Genomic DNA, 26,576 nt, shown 5'->3' with positions numbered 1-26,576 from the left:
GGCGTGGAAACCTCCTAATTACACCAAATGGGTTTGGGCTTCAGCCAAATCTGGTGCACAGCCCTAATTTAAAGCAGAAAATGGAATCAAGCATTCCAGAAATAAGTAAAGGACAATCTGAAGAAGAACAAATGGCAATGCATACACTAGCGGCTCCCTTTAGACAGCATTGATCTGGGTGAATGATGAATTTGCTGGTGCAATGGATGAAGGTCAGATACGTTTGTGAGCACCAATGGATCCATCAGCGGTAGCCGATAACTTTTGTTTAGAAATATTGCTGCTGCTTCTTTGATTGAGGAGCCTGCCACAAAAAAAGTGGAGCTTCTTCCAAGTGTCTTCCTCTGAAGACAGAACGAAGCAAAACTCTGCTTGGAACTTTTGCTACTGGTGCAGAGCTGTTTTCATTCACTTTGCAAGGTATAAAACCACTGAAGCTGGGGGCATGAGTGGTGAAGAACATCAGCTATGGAAGAGGAAGCTCAAATCTCTCTTTTTTCCCCCAAGTGAATTTTTATTGTTTTCCTTACATGTTCTTTTCCAACAAATTGTAATAGCACCATACATTCCCTTTGACTCTGCCGAGTCGCGACCCCCCTCCCCATCACACACATCATTCTCATATTAGTACTATTATACATTGGAGGTATTGTGTCAATCCTGCTAGTGTCCTGACCTCTTTACAATTCTTCTTTAAATATTCAATAAATTTACTCCAGTTATTTTGGTATCTTTGATCTCCCTGGTCCTGGATCCTCCCTGACAGTTTGGCAAGTTCTGCATTTTCTGTCAACTTCGCCTGCCACTCCTGTATAGTTGGTATATCTTGTACTTTCCATCTTTGGGCCAGAAGGGTCCTCGCGGCAGCTGTAGCATACATGAACAAATTTTGATCTTCTATTTTAATTTCTGTTCCTATTAAGCCTCAAATCTCATGTCAGCCACGTAACCAGTCGGCACTCTTAGATAAGGACATAGAAAAATCGCAACTAACACTTGAAATCCAACAACACGGGTGAGCCATAAAAGCTGCTGCAATCCTGAGCCCTCTAGGCCTATCTGTCTGGCCCTCAGAACTCTCTATGCCACACCCCTTACTGGCCTTGCTTCACTTCCACTATGTTTTTATGCCTCTTAGAATCACAGAGTTGGAAGGGACCCTGAGAATCATCATCATAATTTTTTATTTATATCCTGCCTTCCCCAGCCGGAGCCGGGCTCAGAGCGGCTAACAACAATAAAAGTAACACAGCATTCTAAACTCATTTCATTCTAAAATCAATCAAAATCAAATTAATGGCAACCATTGGGCTAGAATTCTGTGAGGATTACCAAAGGAGGGGATCAGACTGTGCCTTGGCCAAAGGCCTGGTGGAACAGCTCTGTCTTGCAGGCCCTGCGGAAAGATGTCAAGTCCCGCAGGGCCCTAGTCTCTTGTGACAGAGTGTTCCACCAAGTCGGGGCCAGTACTGAAAAGGCCCTGACTCTGGTTGAGGCCAGCCTAACCTCCCTGTGGCCCGGGACCTCCAAGATGTTTTTATTTGAAGACCGTAAGGTCCCCCATGGGACATACCAGGAGAGACGGTCCCGTGGTCCCGGTCAGCTAGTCCAACCCCCTGCAATGCAGGAATACAAGGCTGTCCCTTACGAGGATTGAACCTGCAACCTTGGCATTCTCAGCGCCATGCTCTAGCCACCTGAGCTATTGATGGACTCTCGCTTGTCTTAATGGAAGATGGTGGTGTGTGTGTGAGTAGAAAACCTCTTTAAGCTCAATGACCACATTCTTTTCAGAACAACCTTTCCAGGGTTATGTGCCACTGATGGACAGGGTCAGAGGCAACAGTTGGCAGAGCAATGGATGTAAATCTGACCTCTGTACTGTAGACTCCTTTCTACACACAAACACACAGAGGGGTGGACAAATCTGTTGATTTCAGGTTTTTACTGCTTCGCATTTTAATGATCTTAAATTCACAGAGGCATAAAATTGTAGAGTTGGAAGGGACTCCAAGGGTCATCTCATCAAATCCCCTGCAAGGCAGGGATCACAGCTACTGAATCCCTGGCAGACGGTCATCCAACCTCTGTTTGCAAACTTCCTAAACAGCCTTGGCCAGGTATACCTGAAGGGTATCTCCACCTTCATTGTTCAGCCCAGACATTGAAGTCCAGCTCCGACGGTCTTCTGGTGTTTCCCTCACTGCTAGAAGCTGAGCTACAGGGAACCAGGCAGAAGGCCTTCTCGGTAGTGGCACCCACCTTGTGGAACGCCCTCCCTTCAGATGTCAAGGAGATGAGTAGCTATATAACCTTTAGAAGACATCTTAAAGCAGCCCTGTATAGGAAAGCCTTTTAAAGTGTAATGTTTTGTTATGTTTTTATATATGTTGGAAGCTGCCCAGAGTAGCTGGGCCAACCCAATCAGATGGGCTGTGTAATAATCATAATCATATTTCAAGGAAGGAGAATCAACCACCTTCTGAGGCTGTCTATTCCACTGTCAAACAGCACACTGTGGGTTAAACCACAGAGCCTAGGACTTGCAGATCTAAAGGTCGGCAATTCGAATCCCCGCGACGGGGTGAGCTCCTGTCGCTCGGTCCCTGCTCCTGCCAACCTAATAGTTCGAAAGCACGTCAAAGTGCAAGTAGATAAATAGGTACCTCTCTGGCGAGAAGGTAAACGACGTTTCCCTGCGCTGCTCTGGTTTGCCAGAAGCGGCTTAGTCATGCTGGCCACATGATCTGGAAGCTGTACACCTGCTCCCTCAGCCAATAAAGTGAGATGAGCGCTGCAACCCCAGAGTCGGCCACGACTGGACCTAATGGTCAGGGGTCCCTTTACCTTTACCTACTGAGTTGGAACCTCTTTTCTTGTAATTTGAACACATTGATTTGGGTCCTCACCTCTGGAGTAGCAGAAAACAACTTTGTTCCATCCTCCGTGGATATTTGAAGATGGCCATCGTGCCTACCACCATGCCAAAGAAGACCCTCTAGGATGCAACTCCGAGTCATATCCACCTTCTCTCACACAATCTGGATTAGGAGGAAGAGCTCAAAATGGGTATCCTCTTTATCACTATCTGCTATTTGTCATGGAAGCGCCTCATCTCTCTCTCCCTCCCATTTTCTTTCTGGCAACCACTGTCTGCTTGATTGCTTTAGCCTTTCATGAGCACATAATCTGGAACTAGAGTCTATCCTTCCAAATCTATAGGCCGCACCGCTGTGCCAATTTGTTACATTTCAGTAACGCATTAATCCGTCCGAGGCACATGTCACCCAGCCGTTTGGAGGAGCGGCAGACTAACAAACAACTCGGAGTTGGAATCAGCAGGGTAGGAGACCACCTCCATTAGGGATGCATGGGGAATTTTAAGAAGGGGCTTGGGATGGAGGCGCATGAAAGCAGCCTTGAACCATTTCCTGCTAAATAACAGGTCAGGGAGGTCAGTTCCAATAACTTTCAGTGCATAGCAATTTCCATCTGTCCCATATCCAAATCAATATGACAGCTGAAGCTCTGTTATGGTTCAGAGGAACCAAAATAGGCTGTGACTGATGACAAATGGGGAGGCGGGGGGTGGGAACCCTATGCCTAAATATGCAGACAGACTAGCTGTCTCAAGTTATCTCCCTCCTCCCTCTGCGCGCACACACATCCTTCTTTAAGATGTGAGCTTCATATTGGCTCCTTCAGAATTTACTGTTTTGTGTACACATAATTTGTTTTTAAGAAAACAAATTGATATTCCCCACCTCAGTGCTTTTTACTCTGAAATAGCTCACTTGCAGTCATAAATTATTTTGTGTACACAAATGCTTTTTTTTTTAACTAAAAGAAAAAAAGATTTTAGTAAATCAAGTCCCCATTTCTGTGTGAGACCTTTATGTCATCTGAATGCATAAAAGAAAATCAGGAAACAAAAATGCAAGAAAGGGAGGGAGGGAGAAGAAGAGAAACAATCTTTTTTTGTTAAGCATAGCACGAAAGTGTCACTTTCTTCTTTTCCGGAAATAATTTACGTTGGCTAATGTTACAGAAGAAAATCCCTGATATACCGTGCAAAAATATGTTGATGTGCTCTAATCCATTTATAGACTTCATTGGGAGAATTAAGCGAATACTTAACTTGATGTCATCATGACCCTTGAGTGACCAAGATGCAGATCTAGAGGCCACAGTGTAATCTCATTGGTAATCTTGCAGTTGGATTACTGCAACATACCGTACTTCATTCATTCATTCATTCAATTTAAATCATACCTTTCCTTCCAAAGGAGCCCAGAGCGGAGAACATATCAATAACGTTTTCATTAACAACATTCTAAAAAGAGAAACAACCACATTTTCCAATTTACTGAGTTGCCTGGATGATTTTTTTTTTAATTCCTTCTGAAAGTCAGTAACAAAGGAGGACATTACACAAACAGGGAGCTGCCACTGAAAAGGCCCTGTTCTAGGTCAACATCAGCTGGGCTGCCTCCAGGGGTCAATAAGGCCTCCCCTGCCAATGACAGGGTTTCAGGTGGTTGATATTGGGGAAGTCCCTCATTCAGATGTTTTAAGTTGCTCTGCATGGGGCTACCCTAAAAAGCAAAGTGCATCAGCAACACTTCTGAGCAGAGTACCATTCCCCATGAATGTAACATCTTTAAATAATTGAAAACACAATGAAAATGACTTATCAGCCAATAAAAGCCCAGGGCAACAAAAGGTGTGTTTTCACCTTAATACAGTGAGATGCACCTCAATGGGTAGGTCCGCAGAAACTGCTGCTTGCCTTCTATCACTGTGCCATTGAGAGCACGCTCACTTATGGCTTATGTGTGTGGTACGGAAGCTGTACTACCCAGGACAGGATGGGGTTGTGCAAGGTTGTTAAGGCAGCAGAGAGCATTGTTGGCTGCCCACTCTCCACCTTAGAGCAGATTTATGCCACAAGGTGCCATAGGAAGGCACTGGACATAGTAAAAGATCCATCGCATCCTGGTCACTGTCTCTTCGAGCTCTTGCCGTCGGGACGGAGATACAGGATGATGAAGACAAGAACGAGCCGTCTTAAGAACAGCTTCTTCTCCAGAGCGATCTCGGCCCTGAATGGGAAGCCCGGACTTTGAAAGTCATCTAATCTCCCTTGCTGTATTATACTGTATTGTTTAATTAGTGTTTTTATGGAGCAGTCAAGTAATTTCGTTGTCCCCAAAGGGGGCAATGACAATAAAGATGACAATAACAATTCCACAAACACATAGCCACCACCCAAAAGGGTATTCCAGGGGCTGCTCCAATTTTTAGCCTATTTAATGCATGAGCCTCCAGGAGAGCTTCTTCTTCTGAGCTTAGTACATGGTTGATACAGGAGAAGGCTGATGTATTAGAATATAGGAATCTAATCTATGTATTAGAATATAGGATGAGAAAACTGTTGAGCATCAGTCCACACCAAACTCCAAAATCTGGGGAGAGAGATTGAGATGATCAGAATTTCAGAAGCATCACTCCCCCTCCCTTTTTTTTAGTGCACTTGGGTAGTTTTTTCTCTCTGCGCTGAAGCAGAATTCATAGAATGTATGTATGGATTATGGAATATGCCTACGCCAGACAAGAATAAACAAGCAGATGGGTGCATGTTGCATGTTGCCTTGCGAAATACCCTCTCTGAGCTCCAAATTACAGGCGCAGACATCCTTCCTCTTTGATCAGTACAAGGCAAAATGTATGGTAATCTCTCTCTCCCTCCCTCCCTCCCTCCCTCCCTTACTCATTGCAAAATGCACATCTCATCCATGCAGAAGCAAGGAATTGCCATGAGTATCAGACATCTCAGTAGTGACACATTGCCTAGTTGTCTTGTACAGTCATTAAGGGGCCATGAATGACGTGACATGGGTTTTAACTAGATATTTGCACCTGGTATTATTTTATAATCTGCATCTCATCTCTCTCTCTAGTTATATGTTTATTTTATATTTATATAATACTTTATCCTTCTTTTCAGATAATTATTGTCTGCCAACTGTTATTCTTATTTAGTGCATTTATATCCCACCTTTTCTTCCAAAGAGCTCAAGGTGATGTACATGCATTTTGTCTTCCCAACAACCCTGTGAGGGAGGTCTGGCTGAGAGACAGTGCCTGGCCCAAGGCCACCCAGTGAGCTTCATGGCTGTCCCCATCTGCCTGGTTTCCTAGTTACAACCAGTCCAGACTGCTGGCTTCTTCCCCACAGTCCCAGTGTTGGTCTTGGAGAACTCTGTAGGGAGGAATAATGGGATGGAATTAGAATTATTTGTCTCTGCCTGCTCTGGCTCCATCTAGTGTTGGCCTCCCAGTTTTCTACCCTACCAGTCCCAATGGGCACTGGCCACCACTGAGCAGAGCAAGTGACCCTTGGTTCCCTGACCAATTGCAGAGGCAAAGTTAGTCTAGATTCTACCACTAGCTACACAAGGGGGATGGATGGGTGTTATGTACTGAGCTGAATAGGATCCAAAATGCAGCAGTCTGATTGGTCCTAGAACAATAGGATTCAGAATACAGCAGTCTGATTGGTCCTAGAACAATAGGATCCAAAATGCAGCAGTCTGATTGGTCCTAGAACAATGGGCTCCATAATGCAGCAGTCTGATTGGTCCACAGGAGCCACCCAATCCAGCTCTAGGTGGAAGTGAATCCATGACCTGACTGACCTACAGGAGAATCCCGGAATTAGCCAGTCAAATGGGGCCCATTGTGTAAATAATGTATATAAAGCAGACATTCTGGGGGAACCTCCTTTCCTCCTCACCACTATGAGCTGAATAAAGAGCATGAAATCCACTCTCCACTCCAAGTACAGTGGTACCTCGGGTTAAGTACTTAATTTGCTCTGGGGGTCCTTAACCTGAAACTGTTCTTAACCTGAATCACCACTCTAGGTAATGGGACCTTCCGCTCCTGCCACGGTGCGATTTCTGTTCTTATCCTGAGGTAAAGTTCTTAACCCGAGGTACTATTTCTGGGTTAGCGGAGTTTGTAACCTGAAGCGTATGTAACTAGAAGTACCACTGTACATTTCAATGGGATATAAGAACAAGAAGAGCACTGCTGCATCCAGCCAGTGGCTTATCAAGTCCAGCATCCTTTTCTCACCTTGGCCAGCCAGATGCCTATGGGAAGCCTGTTGGCAGGATCTCAGGGCAAAATCCCTCTCCCCCCCTGTGGTTTCCAGCAACTGACATGCAGAAGCATTACTACCTCAAGCCATGGAGGCACAATGTAGCCATCAGGGTAAGTAGCCACGGATGGTCTTATCCACCATGAATTTGTCTAATCCTCATTTAATGCCACCAAAACTGGTGGCCAACTTGGAAAGCGAAAGAAGGATTTGAACATAGGCTGAAAATCCAAAATTTGCTCCGGCATTGACTTGTTGTGTTTGCCTTCTCCCGTCTCCAGAGACGTCTGCTGCTTCTTTGATTGTTGTGGAATGTGTAATCTCCTGCTTGGCATGCCGGTGCATCTCATTCACTGTTTGGTATTCCTGAAATTGGGGGTTATGTCACTTCTTTGTGTAATTTGTTGCATCGGTTGTGTTGTCACCGAACCGCCATCTGTCATGCCTGAAGAGGAATGTGAAATTCCCCAGCTCTTTTGCATAACTCTGCACCATTTAACAGCCTGTCATTGATTTGCTTAAAAACCAAAGGTCAGCACGGGACCATTAAAAGGCCGGGTTAACAGTACAAAACATCAACAAAGGTGTCAAAATAATACGCACTTATAGGAGATGATCATCCCCCAACAGAGAACAGCAACAGACGACATAGATTTGAGAAGAAGAAGAAGAAGAAGAGTTTGGATTTGATATCCCGCCTTTCACTCCCTTTAAGGAGTCTCAAAGCGGCTAACATTCTCCTTTCCCTTCCTCCCCCACAACAAACACTCTGTGAGATGAGTGGGGCTGAGAGACTTCAAAGAAGTGTGACTGGCCCAAGGTCACCCAGCAGCTGCATGTGGAGGAGTGGAGACGCGAACCCTGTTCCCCAGATTACGAGACTACCGCTCTTAACCACTACACCACACTGGTGCCTTGACTCAGTGGTAGAGCACGTGCTCTGCCTACAAATTGTCCCAGGTTTCATCTCTGGCATCTCCAGGTAGGGCTAGACATGCCCCATCTCTGAAATTCTGGTCAGCTTCTGCTGGACAGAGAAGACAATGCTAGATTAGGCAGTGGTCTGCCTGGATAGATCAGTTGGAAGAGCATGGGGCTGAAAACTCCAAGGTTGCAGATTCCTGTATTGGACAGCTGCACATTCCTGCATTGAATTAGATGATCCTCAAGGTCTTTTCTGACTTTACAGGTCTATGATTCTGTGTCAGGGAATGGACTGAAGAGGAGGAGGAATGGTGGAGGTCTCCCACACCTTCTCCTGTAGCTTCCAGAGAGGAGGGAGGCAGTCTCGAATTACAGCAGGGCTTTGAGGAAGATAGCAGCTCAGAGACAGGTGAACAGCAGAGTTATGCTTTGTTAGGAGGAGGAGGAAGGGTGTGATGGCCTGGGATTCGGACTCAGAAGCTGAACCTGAGGAATCCCAGCCTGCACAGGAGTCCCCGCCTCCAGAACCAGCTGAGCCGGGGCTGGGGCCTGAGACTGAAGGGTCCTTACCTGTGCTGGATCCTCAGGTGCAGGCACCAGCTGAGTCTGCTCTGGCCCCTGAGGTGATGGAGGACCCATTGCCTGCAGGTGCTCCACTCTCAGCCCCATCAGGGGAAGAGGAGGTTGCCTCTGGGTCCAGTAACCCTCCAGCTTCTCCTGAGCTGCAGAGGCTCAGGGCAGAGAGGCATAGGGAACTAAGTTCCTGCAGGAGGAGTGCTTGCCTCGAGGCCAGGAGAGGCGTGTCACCTGTGGACTGGGGCCACCCTATGCCTCAGGGCAGATAAAAGCAAGTCAACCCCAGTCCCAGGTTGCGGGAGCAACGTTGTTGCTAGCCTGTTCCTGCCTGCACCCTGTCCTGTGCCTCTGCCAGATTTCCTGCCCTCACCCGTCTCCCTGCCTTGGACCCCGCTTCACCTTTGATGGACAGCCTCCATACCAGACCCTCGACCTCGGACTGGACTCAGACCTCATCACACAGTTGACCCTCGGGACTAGCACAAGGGGAGGCAGAGCAGCTAGCTGACATGTCACTGGACAACATACCCAACCCTCCTTCTCCCAAAACATGTTTGTTAAGGGTTCAAGAACAAAGAGCCCAGAGACAATTGGCCATAGACAGATGCCAAAGAATTAGGCGTTGTTGCTAGAGGGGGAAGGAGGAGGAGCCTAGTGGGAGCAACTCCATTATGGAGGAATGACCGGAATTCTTTGTCTTTTACCTTAATGACTGAATGAATCATATGTCAGAACTTTCTTGTTTCCCCCCTGCCTCTTGGTGCCATCGGGGGGAGGGAGACGGTTCCTCAAGCCTGACATTCTGTGACTTGGCATAAGGCCCTTTCATATTTTCATGTCTGTAGCAGCTTCCCCACCTCCCAGCTACTACTAGAAAACACACACACAAAATTTGGCATTCTTATCATAATTCATTAATTTCTATATACCGCTAAGTCCCCCCCCAAGCTTCTAAATGGTTTACAACTATAACAATCTGTCCTGGCCCTCAGTGGTGGATGCAATACTCAGTCTCCCAACTCATTTTTTGCCAAAGGTTTTAATGCGCAGGTCAATTCGACACATGAACCAGGTTACAAGGCATTCAGGTTAACAGGTGTCTCAGTGCTCTAACGCATGGCTAGGCAGGTTGCCAAGGTGATGGGGAGAGGTGTGAGGTGAAGGGGGGGGGAATGTCATATTTTACAAGAGACTTGGGCTTCTTTGTAGAGGTGTGCTGCAAAGAAGAAGGGGTGTGTGGGAAGGCCAGTCCTTCATGAGCTGCTGGGCAGACCAGAACTCAATGTGGCAACTGGAGGTCAAAACCATCATGGCGCTAGCTGGAGAAGGCTGCACCTAGAGACCAGGATCCATGACTGACTGCTGCTATGGATCCAAACTTGCTGAAGGTATGAGATGGGCAATGAGAGACACCCTTGAATTATAAGTTTTTGCACCCCCTCCATTGCAGACTTCCAGGTGTATACAGTGGTACCTCAGGTTACATAAGCTTCAGGTTACAGACGCTTCAGGTTACAGACTCTGCTATCCAAGAAATAGTACCTCAAGTTAAGAAATTTGCTTCAGAATGAGAACAGAAATTGTGCTCCAGCGGGGCGACAGCAGTGGGAGGCCCCATTAGCTAAAGTGGTGTTTCAGGTTAAGAACAGTTTCAGGTTAAGAACGGACCTCCTGAACGAATTATAGTGGTACCTCGGGTTACATACGCTTCAGGTTACATACACTTCAGTTACAGACTCCGCTAACCCAGAAATAGTGCTTCAGGTTAAGAACTTTGCTTCAGGATGAGAACAGAAATCATGCTCCGGCGGCACACCAGCAGTGGGAGGCCCCATTAGCTAAAGTGGTGCTTAAGGTTAAGAACAGTTTCACGTTAAGAACGGACCTCCTGAACGAATTATAGTGGTACCTCGGGTTACATATGCTTCAGGTTACATATGCTTCAGGTTACACACTCCACTAACCCAGAAATAGTGCTTCAGGTTAAGAACTTTGCTTCAGGATAAGAACAGAAATCGCGCGGCCCCATTAGCTAAAGTGGTATCTCAGGTTAAGAACAGTTTCAGGTTCAGAACGGACCTCCGAAACGAATTAAGTACTTAACCCGAGGTACCACTGTATATGTGTTAATAAATCACATTTCTTAAAGACACTAGCCTCCACTGAGCCCCGATCTTCCCAAAGGAAACACTACTCTGGGTAAGTGCCTGGAACTGCCTGGAATCTCACGCCACTCGTGGAGATTAGGGTGGCGTGTAGCAGTATGCATGTGACCTTAACAAACATGCTCACAAGCATGAAACAGAATTAACACAGCAGTCATGGCTGGACTAGTTTAAACCACAGCTATCAGATTTCTCTCTTTCTTTTCCCTCCGAATGCATCCTAAAATGTAGCACAAAAGTGCCGAAGAGTTTCCATTTGGGGAAAGAAAGATGTTAAGCATTCAGAAGGGAGATTTATCTGATGCTTGGTATCCTGAAGAGATAAAAGCCTTAAATAATTACAGCTGCTTTTTTGTTTCTTTGAAGAACTGGGTTATGTTTGCTGAAAGCAGATTTCTGTTTATTCTTGTTAGATGTATAATTAAATTTGCTTTGGTTCCCCTCCTACTCTTCCCCCTCCTTATTAAACCATGCTGCTTAAAATCATCTGGACATTTCTCCTCCTCCTCTTCTTATCTTTTCTTTAAAAAACGAGTCTTCCTCTTTGTCCTAGATATGAACTTCACATATTGTTTAGTCTTTGGTCAGGCCCCAAAGGTTGAAGAAATGCTTTAAAGCTATTTCCCTCGCAACTTGGTGCCTCCCAGATGTCATTTGACTACTGCTCCCACCATCCCTGAACATCGCTGATGCTTACTGAGGCTGATGGGAATTGAAGTCCAATTGGATCTGGAAAGCACCAGGCTAGGGAATGCTGGAGGAACTGGAAGCCATGGCAAACTTCAGGTGTACAGGGTTCTGTTCCAAAACTGTGCATGTGTGGGGATTTTATTGAAACAATGGAGGACCCCTAACATACAGGCCCATCCCACTGATGAGCAAGGTGAGGCACCCACCTCAAGTGGTAGAAGACCAAGAAGGACCACTCACTTCACTTTCACCCAACGACGCACCTCAGGCAGCTGCTGTATCCTTTCGATGCCTGAGCTCAGCACATGTGATGGGATAAACTCTCAGGCAGCCAGTCATGATATGTGAAGGTTCCCATGCACCAAAATGGTTAGTGCAGGCTTCCTCAACCTCAGTCCTCCAGATGTTTTGAGACTACAGTTCCCAGCATCCCTGACCACTGGTCCTGCTAGCTAGGGATCATGGGAGTTGTAGGCCAAAAACATCTGGAGGGCCGAGGTTGAGGAAGCCTGGGTTAGTGTGTCACTGTGGTCACAATCCTCACTATAGGAAGATCAGTGTAACTTGCACCAGTGTGATTTACAATGACACCTGTTTCCCCTTTCCAAATTCCATTCATGAACCTTGGGGAGAGCTGTGATTGCAGGTGAGTGCGGCCCCCAAGTTTTGAGGATTGGGTCCTGGGCACATGACTGAGCTGAATGGGGTTTTGAATAGACATCTCCTTGCCCTGTCCTGCCCCACCACTCTCTGGCAACACCTCTTTTGTGGGGGACTTACAATGGAGTGGCACCAGCTGAGCCCTACTTCATCTGGGAAAGCGCAACCCAGATTCCCTCAGCCTAGTAGGTCTTGGGTTTCAATTGTCCTGTTAGAATGGGAGCAGGCTACCAAGGTATTTTACCAGCCTCTGTCCCTAGACATTTAACAGCAGCTTGATGTGCAGTTATTAGTGAGTTACAGCACCATGGAAGTTTCAGCTGTTGATTTCTGCAAATAGAAAATGTGATGAAGACGGAGAAACAGACAGGGACCTTTGTTTTCCTGGGCACCTCTGATTTGGATGTCCGCTGCTGACCTCCATCAGTGGTTCCCCTGGCTTCACTCTGCCCAGGCACATGTTTCTCCAATATGCACTTCTCCGTATGCATTTTTTGGTTGGGGAAAATGCATTGCAAAATTCGGAAAAGTGTGAATTTAGGAGGATAGCTGCATTTGAGATTGAATATTTGGAAAGTGTAGGAAAGGGCCATAGCTCAGTGGTAGAACATTTATGTTAAATGCAGAAGCCCCCAGGTACAAGCCATAGCATCTCCAGGTGGGGTCAAAAGAGGGTCCTGCCTGAAGTCACTGACAGTCAGTTTAGTCCATACTAAGATAGATGGACCAATGATCTTCCTTAGTATAACACAGTTCCATATGTTCCTACAAACCAGGTGGGTTCATCCATACAGCACTAAAGAAATAATTTTAATGGGGTCCCTTTAAAAAGTGACCATGAAATTGTTTATTACAATAAGCCAAAAGCATCTGTCATGCAAATACTATACCTGAGAAGTATGGGCGACATATTTTATCCCTTGGCTCCCTGCTTGATTCGATTTGGACTCAAGGTAGGGAAATCTGATCTGAGCAGGTCTGTCAGCATCCATCCGATGCAATGCTGGACACAACTTTCTTTCATGGTGTAGTTGAGCAGCAAAAGCTTTGATGCAGGTCAATCAGGGCATGAGGTCAGCCCATCAGCTTCATTCTCTCTCCATCCTTCCCTGCTAAGTGGGTTACAGAGCTGAAAATATGAAAGGTGGCAGGATGAGTGGCGTCCCTTTCTGCTTCATGGCTTTCCTCTGTTTTCACCAAGGCTGTAATGAATCTGAAGTGAAAGGTGATCCGACTGCCAACCTGTGATGGGGATGGAACCATGGCAGCAAAGCTCTCATGAGCTTGTTATTAGGCGCGGAAGAGAATCTGTAGGTGATTGCTTTCCACTTGACCTGTTTGTCCTCCTGTCTTTTCTTTCCCTTTCTACCTCTCCTTGTGGATGAAAAGAAACTCTGCTCTGTCCTTCCATGACCTGGTGCCCTCCAGGTGTGTTGGGCTACAATTCCCATCACCTGCCTGCCTGCAAGGCTGATAGGAAGCCCAAAACATCTGGAGGGCACATGAGGCTGAAGATTGCTTTGCTCTGTTCCATACTGTTGAAAGTGGGTGCTATTATTGAGCCCAACTGCCCATTAAAGTTATTTGCTAAGCAATGTGAACAGCATCTGGCTCCTGAATTAAGGTTCGAGAGTAGACTTTACCTGTTGCAATCATCAACAGAGAGATGCTTGTGGTTGAAAAATAATAAAACTGTTTATTGTAGGAAATGCGAAAATTGACAGACAAGAACTAGGAGCCTTTTCTAACTAGTCTAGAGAAGAACTAGACTAGTTAGACTAGATGTCACTTGGGGCCATCTTAATTATATACTTCTGTGTTCTTTTGTTGAGGTCTCTCTGGCTTTGGTGTCTGTCTGGGGCTACAATTCTATGATTTCACAAGTTCCTCTGCTATTGTCAGGAGACGCTGACAAACTTTTAAACCAAAAGAAGCCAGAGCAAGATTTGCTGTGTGATGACATCAGAAGCGGAGAGAAGGGGAACTCCCTCGGCTGATCTTTCCAACCAATAAGGGCCACTGAAGAGATCGGTTTCCACAAGGTTATGCTGGGTGTTTGTATTCCCTCCTCTGGCCCATTTTGCTCCAAGCAGAACAGAAGGTGAGATGAATTTGAGCTTGTCTAATCCACCAGACACTCTCTTTGCTTTCTTTCCTGTTTTAGAAAGTTGACGTCTCCTAATTACACAGAGCAAGACTTCCCGGGGGCTTTGTTTGCTACGTTTCTCTTAATTATATACCTCTTGTCTTCTTTTGTTGAGGTCTTCCTGGCTTTGGTGTCTGTCTGGGGCTAACTACAGGAAAAAGAAACCCTGTCCGTGTGTTGATTCTACGTGGAATTTGGAGGTCTGAAAAAGAGCTTCATATTCCCACTGGAGGAGTTTGGTAGTCCTAAGGTCTGAGCCAAAGGGATTAGTTGGAAATCTTCTGTGCTGTTCGTCTTGCTTAAAGCCAACATATTTTATTAAAGGAAATAGGTCAACGAATTTTTTTAATTTTTTTTAAGTAAACTAATAATGGCCGATCCCATTTTCTTTAGACTGCCTCTTCAGGTGTACTTGCCTAAGTAATGATCTCATGGTACAAGAATGGCCCTTCCAGTGGAGAGGAAACAGCACTTCCCGTCTGAGATGGGACGTTAACTCTGAGGAATGGGATTATTGCCCTATGACTCAACAGAGGGATTAAGAAGACAATCCACTGTTCTCAATGTAGCTCTCAGAGCACTGTGTGCCAAAGGTCGGGCAAGATTCCAATGAAGGCTGATGAACTCCAGACCATGCGTTTGCACTCTTGGAATTTTTGCATCCCCTTTATTTTATTCCAAAAAGCCATCTGCGAAGCGGGAGGAGAGGAGAAGTAGTGAAAGGAGGGGGGGGGGATCAAATGCATCATTCCAAAGACGGGGATAGACCTTCCTTCAGGGAAAGAAGGACTGCAAAATTGTTCAAACTCTACTATTGCAGCGGAGCAGATAATTAGGCAATTAGTACTGTTAAAAGTTGACAAAGCACCAGGGCTCAGATGAATAATGTCCTCAAATGTTGAAGGAGGTAGAGCAAAAGATACTGGGGAGCCTGTGGCAAAGGCTTTTGATCATTCAGACAGAGTGTGAGAATTAGGGAGGAGGGGAGAAAATCCCCAAACAATTCCCAGTGCAGGGAATTCAGGCTGGCATTTTCGATGTTGGATACGCATCCTGCCCTGCCATCAGAGTGCTGCTGAAGTGCAGAGATGGAGGGGAGGGGGGATTTGCTTCAGTTCATAGTTAAATGCATATAATAAAGAAAATAAATTACAAAAAAGGTGTTTTTATTAGGGAGCACTGGTTTGCAAAAATGTTGGTGTTAGGCAAAATTACATACACTTTTCTGCATAAATTCACAAAAATACTGGTTAATTTTCATGAGGATTCTTTTTTTACTTTTTTTTTTTTCCTAGGGGAGGCAGGATTCAAAAACTGGTGGGAAATGTAGAGAACTGAAGTACCACTGTATTCTGCTCTGGTCAGACCTCACCTGGAGTACTGTGTCCAGTTCTGGGCACCACAGTTTAAGAAGGACACTGACAAACTGGAACGTGTCCAGAGGAGGGCAACCAAAATGGTCAAAGGCCTGGAAACAATGCCTTATGAGGATCGGCTAAGGGAGCTGGGCATGTTTAGCCTGGAGAAGAGGAGGTTAAGGGGTGATATGATAGCCATGTTCAAATATATAAAAGGATGTCACATGGAGGAGGGAGAAAGGTTGTTTTCTGCTGCTCCAGAGAAGTGGACACGGAGCAATGGATCCAAATTACAAGAAAGAAGATTCCACCTAAACATTAGGAAGAACTTCCTGACAGTAAGAGCTGTTCGACAGTGGAATTTGCTGCCAAGGAGTGTGGTGGAGTCTCCTTCTTTGGAGGTCTTTAAGCAGAGGCTTGACAACCATATGTCAGGAGTGCTCTGATGGTGCTTCCTGCTTGGCAGGGGGTTGGACTCGATGGCCCTTGTGGTCTCTTCCAACTCTATGATTCTATGATTCTATGAAGCTAAGATTGGGGAGAGAGAGAGACTGAGAGAGTGGGGGGGACTGAGAGGAACCAAAGTTGAGCAATTCCCCCATCCCCACTGAAGTGAGAGAAGCAGTACATGTTGTAAATTATGAGGAAAGGCTGCAATGGAACATCTGCTTGCAGAAAACCCCATGTTCAATCTCTCGTGTCTCCAGCTAGGAGAGACCCCTTTCTGAAATTGCAGAGAAACACTGGCAGAGAGTGAAGGCAAGAGGTTCTTCATAACTGCTGTACAGGGACACTGATTCCAAAGCTTGGGGGGCACCTTTGAAAAAGCTTTCTATTTTCTTTTAGTTGTGGCTGCCATCTAACACATGTGGAAGGACTGGTGAGTCATTTTCAGCAAACCTTAAAGATGAAGTATAGTATAAGGAGGAAAGGTGCTCTCTCATGTTTACAAGCAGTCTACCTCATGGGACGATTGTGAAGACACATAAGATCTCAAAGCACATTCCGCAAAGCACTAATGCTGCAATTTGGACACACTGACTGGGAAGCAACCCTCATCCCTGTGAAGACAAACTGCTTGAGTTTCCCAAAAAGAACTGTACAATGGTATCTATCTCATGAGCTTCACTCATAAGTCAGGAGTGTCATTTTGGCAAGGAAGAAATTGTTTTCCTAAGAGCATGTCGAATCTGGAGGCATTAAAGCAATCTGGAGAAATGACTTGAAGATACAAAACATCACGATCTCCAGAATTAAGATACCAGGAGAGATACATGGCGCCATTCTTATTAACTGGGGGGTGGGGAAAAGAAATAATAATAAAAAAAGAAATCCAACTCACTGGAGATGAAAGGAATGGTGGTTAAAGATCATTCAGCAGTATTTTATTATAGGAGGTCCAAGTACTGATAATCCCTTGAAGTGTGTCTGATGAAAGACTGTTTACAGCCATTTCACCGAGCAAATGGGAAACCACATTTAGTATACCTTTGAAAGCATTTTTTGAAAGCTTGGTTGTAAGAGTGCCTGCACCAATAGCTACATTTCTATGCCCTGATAATACACCCATAAGGAATCCTCCACCCCCACCAGAGCCTGACCAGTGGGAAAATGTTGGGTTATGAAAACCTCATAATATCACTTATCTACTGAGCAGGCCACCTGATGACTGACAACTTTAATTTCAGCGTGAAATTGGCTGACTAGCAACTGAAACATCCATCCCCTTTTGACAGGGATGGTGCAGGCAACTTCAGGCAATATTTACCACCACAAATGTCCAAAGTCAGCAATCTGACTGGCAAGCTGTCCAGGGGAAGAAGACAAGGAAGGTGTTCCTCCTTCATCATCTACTGAAGGTTTATTTCATATGCGATGAAGGCAATTTAAAATATACAATTTTGAAAGTGCATTTGACCATAAAATATGGCCCCAGCTAGGGCATTTACTGAAGACTCATGATGCAGAAATCTTGCATCCTGAGTTTGGTCAGTGTCTGGATGGGACAATTCCTGGCACTCCTGGGTGTCCTACCATCTATTCAGAGCTGGAGGAAGAGTGGAATCAGGACCTGGGTCATGGGTAGGTGTTGAAGGGCACCACAACTCTGTTGGGAGTTGACTGCCAGTCTCTGGAGGCACTTGGTGGTCTTCTCTTGCTTTTGCCACCTATTCCACTGCTCTCTCCAAGCTATGTCAAGAGCAGGGCTAGGGAACCTCGGGTCAGAGGGATAGATGTATGGAGCCTTTCAGATGATGCATCATCTGGCCCTCAGCTTCTTCCCTTTGTCATGCCCCTCACACTCTGTCAAGGACAGACCTTCATCCTGGAAGATCTTTGCAAGTGACAGAATGTGGCACTGAGTGATAACAGCCGGTATACTGGACCGATGGAGATGAGACACTTGACCAGGAAAAGTTTGATTTGCTGACCTGTGCTATGTGGGGAGCTGGAGAGGAATATGCACACACCAATTTCTACCCTTTTCATCATTACACTGCAGCTCTAAAATACCGTATTTTTCGCTCTATAAGACGCACCAGACCACAAGACGCACCTAGTTTTTGGAGGAGGAAAACAATAAAAAAAATATTCTGAATCTCAGAAGCCAGAATAGCAAGAGGGATCACTGTGCAATGAATGCAGTGATCCCTCTTGCTGTTCTGGCTTCTGGGATAGCTGCACAGCCTGCATTCGCTCCATAAGACGCACACACATTTCCCCTTACTTTTTAGGAGGGAAAAAGTGAGTCTTATAGAGCAAAAAATACGGTAGTTTAAGGCCAGGCAATGTGTGACCTAAACTCCTGCTCTGAGCATCACTCCAACTTTCATATTTCTTCTGCAGCTTACGAGCAAGATCTCCCCCTGCCCCAAGTTAGTTGGTTGTGTTTGCAGACAGATCCTTGCCTCCCTGAAGCCACGGGGGCCACACTGGAGCCCAGGCATCCAGTCATATGACCAAGGCTGAAAGCATGTAAAGTATATCTTGCTACTCTGGAATCCCAGAAACCTTTATCAAATATTTATAGGCCTATATGCCACATGCTCTAATTTTAAATTTCAACCCTAAATAATTTAGCAGCTTTATGAAAGAAAGAAAGAAATCCAGGGGAACTTCAAGGATGCTGTGCATGCATTTACTAAATTAAAATTTTACAAGAGGCTGTTGTTAACACACTCATTATCTCCTTGCCAACTTAATACCTTGTCAGCTTGGCAACCAGGAGGTTGATGGACCTCTTACAATATTTGCCCTTCCAAATACCGTAGGTAAAGATAAGGCTGTGAAGTCAATCAGTCCTCTCCAGCTATTTCACCCGAGACCTACAACAGACCTTCCGGAATCCCTGTGGGTCTTTCTTCCTCTAGCAAGTGAGCTAGTTGCCTAAGTTGCACAGCCTCTGTCTGCCATTGGCTCACCTGCTTTCAAGCCTTTGACCATGCAGGCAAACAGAGGCAGTGGTCTATGGAACGCAAGCTGGTTGGTTGACATTACGTCTGAGTTATAGGCATCCACAATGGACAACAGGATGCTGGGATGGGTGAGCCCCTTGTTCTGATCCTGCAGGATAGAATCAAAGAGTTGGAGCAGGTCTGGTAAGACATCTAGTCCAGGCATAGGCAAACTCCAGCCATCCAGATGTTTGGGACTACAATTCCCATCATCCCTGACCACTGGTCCTGTTAGCTAGGGATGATGGGAACTGTAGTCCCAAACATCTGGAGGGCCGGAGTTTGCCTATGCAAACTGATCTAGTCCAACCTCCTGATAGGTGCTGCAGCTCCAGAGCTGGAATACCTCCTAGAGATGGATGCCAGCCTCTACTTGAAGACTTTGAGCAATGAAGAGCCAGCCCACCACCTCTCTAGGTCATTGGCTCTATTCTTACCACCAGGAAATTTCTCCTAATGTTTAACCAAAATCTACCCTCCTGTAACTGCCCCCATTGGGCAGCATCCAATACACTTGTTCCCCTAGTACAAGGATTTCCTTTTGTGCAACAGAATTTCCCCTTCCTTTGCTCCCCTGCATGCCCCATGCTCTCCCCAAATCTTCTCCAGAGCTTTGCAGAGAAGCCCAATACAGATTTTGGGGGCATACAGGGCAAGGAGAGGGAGAGGAAGTTCAGTTGCATAGCCAGAAGTCCTTGCACTGATGGAGCAAGTCCACTGAATGTGGAAGCTATGTATGGTTTGAGAAAGGCTTGTCGGAACACACCTGGGGAGGTACCCACAGCCCCTGGAATGAGACAAGGCATCTTCCTTGTGAAGCACAGCCCAGGACGTTCATATATCTTCAGTCCCAGTGCGCACCAGTGACACATATCCTCAGATATGTGCACACTCACACAGCAGAGTATAGCAGAAACAATGTGGAGATGAGGTGTGGCATTCTAAGTAATTTATTAAGCAATATATACTGGACAAAGCAATCATGGCGTCCTCTCAATATTCTCCAAGAGAGAGAGAAAAAGTGCAAAAGTACAATACAGCGGAAGAGATAGGACTGACTTCCGTTCTCACACTTTCCAAGCATGGAATGTAAACACCGACATGTGATGTAACAATCACACATCCAGCAATGGGGGAATGAAATATACTGTACTGACATGGCTGGACAAAGTCCTGTGGCAAACCACTTGAAACCTCCCTCTAGACTAATAGGAATCACCAATGAGCATTCTCAGAGTTCAGTTTTCCACCTATTCTAGATTTTTACCATTTTGCTCACCAAACTATCAAATGCTTTGCTGAACTCAAGATAAATTATTTCATAGCATTCCCACAATCTATTAAGCTCGCAACCCGATTTAAAAGAGAGAGGGAGAGAGAGATAAGATGAGTCTAGCAGGATTTATTCTTGACAGATCCATGCTAATACCTACTAGTCATGACATGGTTATCAAGATGCTTACAAATTGACTCCTTTCTAATCTGTTCCAGTATCTTCCCTGGTATCAAAGTCAGGCTGACTGGGCTGTAGTTTCCCAGATCTACTTTTAAAAAAAAAAAGTATTTTCTTTAAAGACTAAAAACTACAGCTTACACACCATACATTTAAAGCATATGGGTTCCCCCAAAGAATCCTGGGAACTGTAGCTTGTTAAGTATGCTGGTATTAGGAGTAAAACAACAATCCTTATAATGTTACATGAACTGGGGTGCGGGGGAAGGTAGACAGAAAGGCAACCTATTTTTCCCTGTCCGACTCCTTCTTTGTATATTGCTCTTTCTCTCTACTTCCTTCCTGCCTCTTCTTCATTGTTAGTGCTCGACCTTTCCTTTGTTAACATCATGACTCTGTGACGACCGCCTGTAAGCTGGTCCTCAGAATGGCTTTGTTTTCCAGATGTAATAAGCCATGGATTTATTTCTTTTCTTTCAACCAAACTCCAGAAGCCGAAAATTTGTAGCTCTGTGAAGGGTAAACTACAGTTCCCAAGATTTTTGGAGGACAGCCATATGGGTGATAAATATGCAGCATGGGATCTCCTTTTTCCATGCATAGAATCATAGAGTTGGAAGCGTCCAAAAAGGTCAACAATCCAACCGCCTGCGGTGCAGAAAACCTTTGCCCAACATGGGTGTCACGAATGAGCCAGCCCCCAGGGATGGTTTGCAGCCAGCTGAAGGAACCAGCCAGGAACAGAGAGAGTTAACTGCCAGGCAGGATGAGCAAAGCCTAGTGCCAACTCCCCCACCCTTAGGAATGCCAACTGATAAGAAAATGCCAGAGAGGGAGTTGGAACCCTGCTAATGCTATCAAGAAGTGCATAATGCTGCAGAAAGAGAAGGAAGCAGCTCATCAGGCGGAAAAGAGCCCAGAGACAATCTCTCAGAGAATGGGGAAGAGGGGGAGCTGACCCTCCCAGTCCAAGGTCTTGGCGAATAGGAGGTCTCAGAGACAGGAACCAAAACAAAAGACGTCAGAAGCGAAAGTTCATCTGCTTCTGGTCTCGCAGGAAGAAGTCTTCAGGAGGGTCATCATGATTGATTAGGTTTGTGGCTTGTTAGAGCCATCCTGTGCACTCTGCTTGTTTTTGCAATAAATCTTCCTTTTTAATTAACTACGCTTGCTGTGTTATCAAGATGGGAACTGGGACTCCTGACAATGGGGCTCAAAACCATGACCCTGAAATTAAGAGTCTCCTGCTGCACTGACTGAGGTATCCCAACTGAGGTCCTATAGTACTTCATTCACCCTCCGGGGTTTCTTAAAGGTGATTATTACAACTATGAGCATTTTTTTAAAGTTACAATGGAATGGAAAATACAACTTATTTGTTTAGAAAAGGCTGGTATTTCTTCTTCTCCCCTCAGGGCAAGATGGTCCTTCAGATGTCCCTGTGGTGGGAGTTGGGGTGGGGGAGCGGGGCCACTAAGAGAGCTGGATGGTGGCAATTCCTTGAGCTTCTCTCTTCTTCACTCTCCTCAGACAAATTCATGGAGGATAAAGCTATCAATGGTCACTAAACATTATGACTGTGTCCTACCCTCCACTGCTGGAGGCAGTTTGCCTCTGAATGCAATCCACTGGTATATAAATCATGTGAGATAAATAGATAGATAAGTTAAATATCCCCAGAAAGGGACCTACTATTTCTCTAAACTGTTAATAAGATAATATTCCTCCCTCCCACTGCTTAGCGGTTTATGAAGGCAATATATATTGACTTCAGCAAAGGGAGCACCTGGCTCTTTTGGAGAGACAGATGTTCCTCAAAAAGTGAAGATTTGAAACAGCGCATAATTAGGCACGTGTGTTTGCTGCTGAAAGGAGGAGGCTGACTTTATTCTAGTCCAACCATTGTAAAAGAAACCCACTTCCCTCCATGACGATTTTAGCATAAGCCCCGCTAGTCCCCATTTGCTACTGCATTAATGCCCAACATCCAGTTATTGTGGACCACAACTCAGCATCAATCCCAGCCAGAATGGCTAATGGTCAGTAGGGATGGAAGGAGCTTGCCAGTTTCATTCTCTCTCAGTTGCTCATTTCTCCAGGCTTAAATTCAGCTCTCCACATTTCCACATGAGTTTGCAAATTTATTTATTTAACATCTTCATGAAAATCCACACTGGGCTTTGCAAAGTTGGGGAGCTTCCCTATTGCATAGGGCACTGTGGTTCACTTCAAAAGCCTTCCTTCTTTCAGAGAGATGGCTTGCACTGTTTAGTATTGAGCTGGCCTGAGAAGCAAATTGCACAACCTGGGCTTGCATATTTTCCCTTAGAATCCGACTTCAGAGGGCCATGCATCAAAAACAGCTGCATTAGCCTAAAGAATCCAGGCATCAATGGCTTACTGTATTGCTTACACCATCTTATTCTCCTAGTTGTAAACTGTATTATACTGTAATACTAGGGGGAAAGAGCCCAGTCCTCGGGAACTATAAATGAATGCAAGCAAACTTCCCGTTAGTCTAATCTTTTCAATGGCCTTGTTCCAATATACTTTAAAGTTCAAAAAGGGGGGGGGGGAGGAATGAAGGATTGCATTTTAATGAACCACACTTTGCTACTGTGACATGCAGTTTTCATTATACAGCACCTGAGCCGCAGACAAGAAGCAGGAAACAGCTGGGTGTTGATGGGAGAAGGAGGGATGCCTTGAAGGCTATCAATAATTGAAAGCCAAACGGTTGCACCCAATTTGAGGAGAGGATGCTTTGCATAATGATGCTGGCACTAGGCTTTGTTGCCAAGGTGAATCTGACCTTTACCTTTCCCTCTCCCCACAAAAGAATGTTTTCACCATCCGGTTAACTCGTTTAATCACTGCAAATTGCAACGACGTCTTCCTGAGGGTCACCAACAGAGTGCCTGTTGGAATTGACCCTTAAAGTTAAGGAAAAGAACAGTCGAGTCATTACAGGGGCCTCACTTGGATGGCAGTCTTTGAAAACTGCCTTTGCGTCATCTTCACTGCCAACACACACATTCAAAACACCTTTGTTCCCACTTTCTTGTTAGCATCATCTTCATTAAATTCAGGGGAGGGGGTGCAAACAGGGCTTTTGTTTTGATGAGAGGGGAAGAAGGACTTCTATGAAGTGGTAAATGAGACTGTGCCGACATATTTCCAGGAGGACTAGCCAGAAAGGTTTTTTTTGCTTCAGTAACCTCCCGATTGGATTGCTGCCAACATCTGTTGGCATTGAAAGGCAAACCTATCATATTCGCACTTTTTAAAACAAGATGCGAAGCAAAGCACAGCTGTCTTTTGGAATTCGCACTTCTAAGAACGTTGCAGTGCAGTCCTCAAAGGAAGTAAGGTGTAAAAAAAATAACACACAAACCAGAGTAAAATATGTGAAGCTCCGCTGGTTCACCAGCTATGGCCCTTATGGACAGAGATGACTTGGCCACTGATCTCCATGCTCTGGTAACTTCCAGATTGGATTATGGCAATGCACTCTACATGGGATTGCCCTGAAAAGGTCTTGGAAACTTCAAGTGCAGAGGGCAGACTTCGGGCTGGGGTTCCACTTAGGTCTCAAAAAGGAGACATAATAGCCATAGGAGACTTCAACTACCCCAGTATCTGTTGGAACTCAAACTCTGCCAAGAACGTAAGGTCCAACAAATTCCTCCATTACCTCTCTGAGAATTTCATTTCCCAGAAGGTGGAAGAAGCATCAAGGGGGACGTCTGTCTTGGACCTGGTCCTCACCAACAGGGAAGAACTGATCAACAAAGTGGAAGTACTGAGAAACCTGGGAGGAAGCGATCCTGTCCTTTTGGGTTTCATGGTACAGAGGCAAAAGAAAAGTGAGTGCAGTTGGACATGCACTTTGAAATTTAAGAAGGCTGATTTTAAAAAGCTTAAGGAACTACTGGATGAGATCTCATGGTCAGAAATACTCAAAGAGAAAGAAATTCAAGATGGGTGGTTTCTTAAAGGTGAAATACTGAAGGCACAAATGCAGACATTTCCTTTTTTTTAAAAAAAATTATTAGACAATTTCAACATAGCAAATTATCAGTCCAAATAATCAATTACATTATTTTCCCCCCGCATCCCTCCCTCTCTCCCCCAGGACTTCCCTCAGTTCCCCTCTCTGGTTTCTTTGCACATACTGCTCTCTGCATGCTATAAAATTGTACATATCTTTGCCTTATCTATCATATGTTCAACTAATAAATTTGTGGATGTTTATTCAAAACCTGCCAAGGAGTCCAGGTCATTTTGTTGTCTTTTTAGGTAATTTGTAAAACATTCCCATTCTTCCTTGTAGTCACACTTGTCCTTATCACGCAGTTTCTACGTCAATTTAGCCAATTCCGCACAGCTCATCAATTTTTCTTGCCATTCTTCTTTCATTGGGATTTCCTCATTCTTCCATCCTTGTGCTAACAAGGCTCTTGTCACTGTTGTAGCATACATAAATAAGTTCTTTATTTTTCTTGGCAGGTCGTGTCCTACAATCCCTAGTAGAAATGCTTCTGTGTTGTTTTTTTACAAAAGTCATTTTAAACATTTTCTCCAGTTCATTATATATCATTTCCCAAAATTTTCTAACTTCTCTACACTCCCACCACATATGATAAAAAGTGCCACATATGATAAAAAGTGTTACATTTCCAACATATGTTTGACCCGGTTTTGTACATTTTTGCAGACATTTCCAACGAGAATGAAAAGTGGGAGGCATTTAGAGAAACCAGTGTGGCTGCACAAGGAATTTACAGGTGAGCTGAGATTTAAGAATGGGATGTACAGTATAAGAAATGAAAGAAAGAGGAAATCACAGAGGAAGGGTATACACAAGTAGCCTCCTTCCCTATAGACCCCCTCAGGTGCGAAGTTCAGCAGAGGCAGCCCTCTTGGAAGTTCACCTGTCCCTGGAGGCTGGGGCAGGGTTGCATTAAAGGTAAAGGTACCCCTGCCCGTTCGGGCCAGTCGTGTCCGACTCTAGGGTTGCGCGCTCATCTCGCTCAAGAGGCCGGGAGCCGTCGCCGTCCAAAGACAATTCCATGTCACGTGGCCAGCGTGATGAAGCTGCAGCTGGCGAGCCAGCACCAGCGCCGCACACGGAAACGCCATTTACCTTCCCACTATAAAGCGGTACCTATTTATCTACTTGCACTTAGGGGTGCTTTCGAACTGCTAGGTGGGCAGGAGCTGGGACCGAATGACGGGAGCTCACCCCACCGTGGGGATTCGAACCGCCGACCTTATGATCAGCAAGTCCTAGGCACTGAGGTTTTACCCACAGCGCCACCCGCGTCCCTGGTTGCATTAGGCAAAGCCATTTACTGTGGCAACTCCTAAATTGTGCAGCTTCCTTCCCACAAAGGTGTACCTAGCACCTTCATTCGGCAGCTTTCCAGCACCTGTTCCATCATGCCGTGCTCTTTGCAGTAATAAGCCCCTCAAAAACAGGGTTTCCCCAAGTGCTACTGCAATGTCAGAGTCAGTAGGCTACGGGTAAACAGCATTTCCTAATGGAAACTTTCAGACTAGGTGGGGAGAAAGTCAGAATTGTTAAAATCCGAGCTGGAGGAGAATTTGGGAGATTCTAAATCTTCCCTCATATTTGAGATGAACATGTCTCTGAGCCCAAAATGTGAGTCTCAGTGACAATGTTAAATTTATCTTGTCTTTCTTTCCTGCATTTGCAGGCAACAGCATGGGATTCAGGTGCATACTGCTATGAAGCTTAAAATGTTAGAAAACATTAGATTTCAAAGCTGTGGTCCAAGGATCTACGAAGCCTGGTGCTTAATTTGTGAGCATGTGGTTGCATCCATTGAGCACATAAAATTGCATTTTAAAAAGCAAAACAAAACCAATTGAAACCTTACAAATTGGAAAGTGGAGAGAGGAGCAGGGGGCGGGGAGGAAATCTACCAGGATTAAATGAAAAGGAATTACTTCGTTGTCCT

General features: G+C 45.3%; 1 long non-coding RNA gene across 1 annotated transcript in view; it reads left to right on the top strand.

Moving 5' to 3' along the window:
* LOC310664597 overlaps positions 1 to 25,658 on the top strand; it is a 346,493-nt gene extending 320,835 nt beyond the window's left edge. Inside the window, exon 3 of the long non-coding RNA XR_014504990.1 lies at positions 25,562 to 25,658. This is a non-coding gene — a long non-coding RNA (uncharacterized lncRNA). The remainder of the gene's footprint in view (positions 1 to 25,561) is intronic.
* Positions 25,659 to 26,576: the final 918 nt, after the last annotated feature.

This window comes from Podarcis tiliguerta (genome assembly GCF_965153285.1).
Source record: "Podarcis tiliguerta genome assembly, chromosome: 14".
Taxonomy (NCBI): domain Eukaryota; kingdom Metazoa; phylum Chordata; class Lepidosauria; order Squamata; family Lacertidae; genus Podarcis; species Podarcis tiliguerta.
Note: the sequence above shows the minus strand (reverse complement) of the source record. Positions and strands in the feature narration are given on the sequence as shown.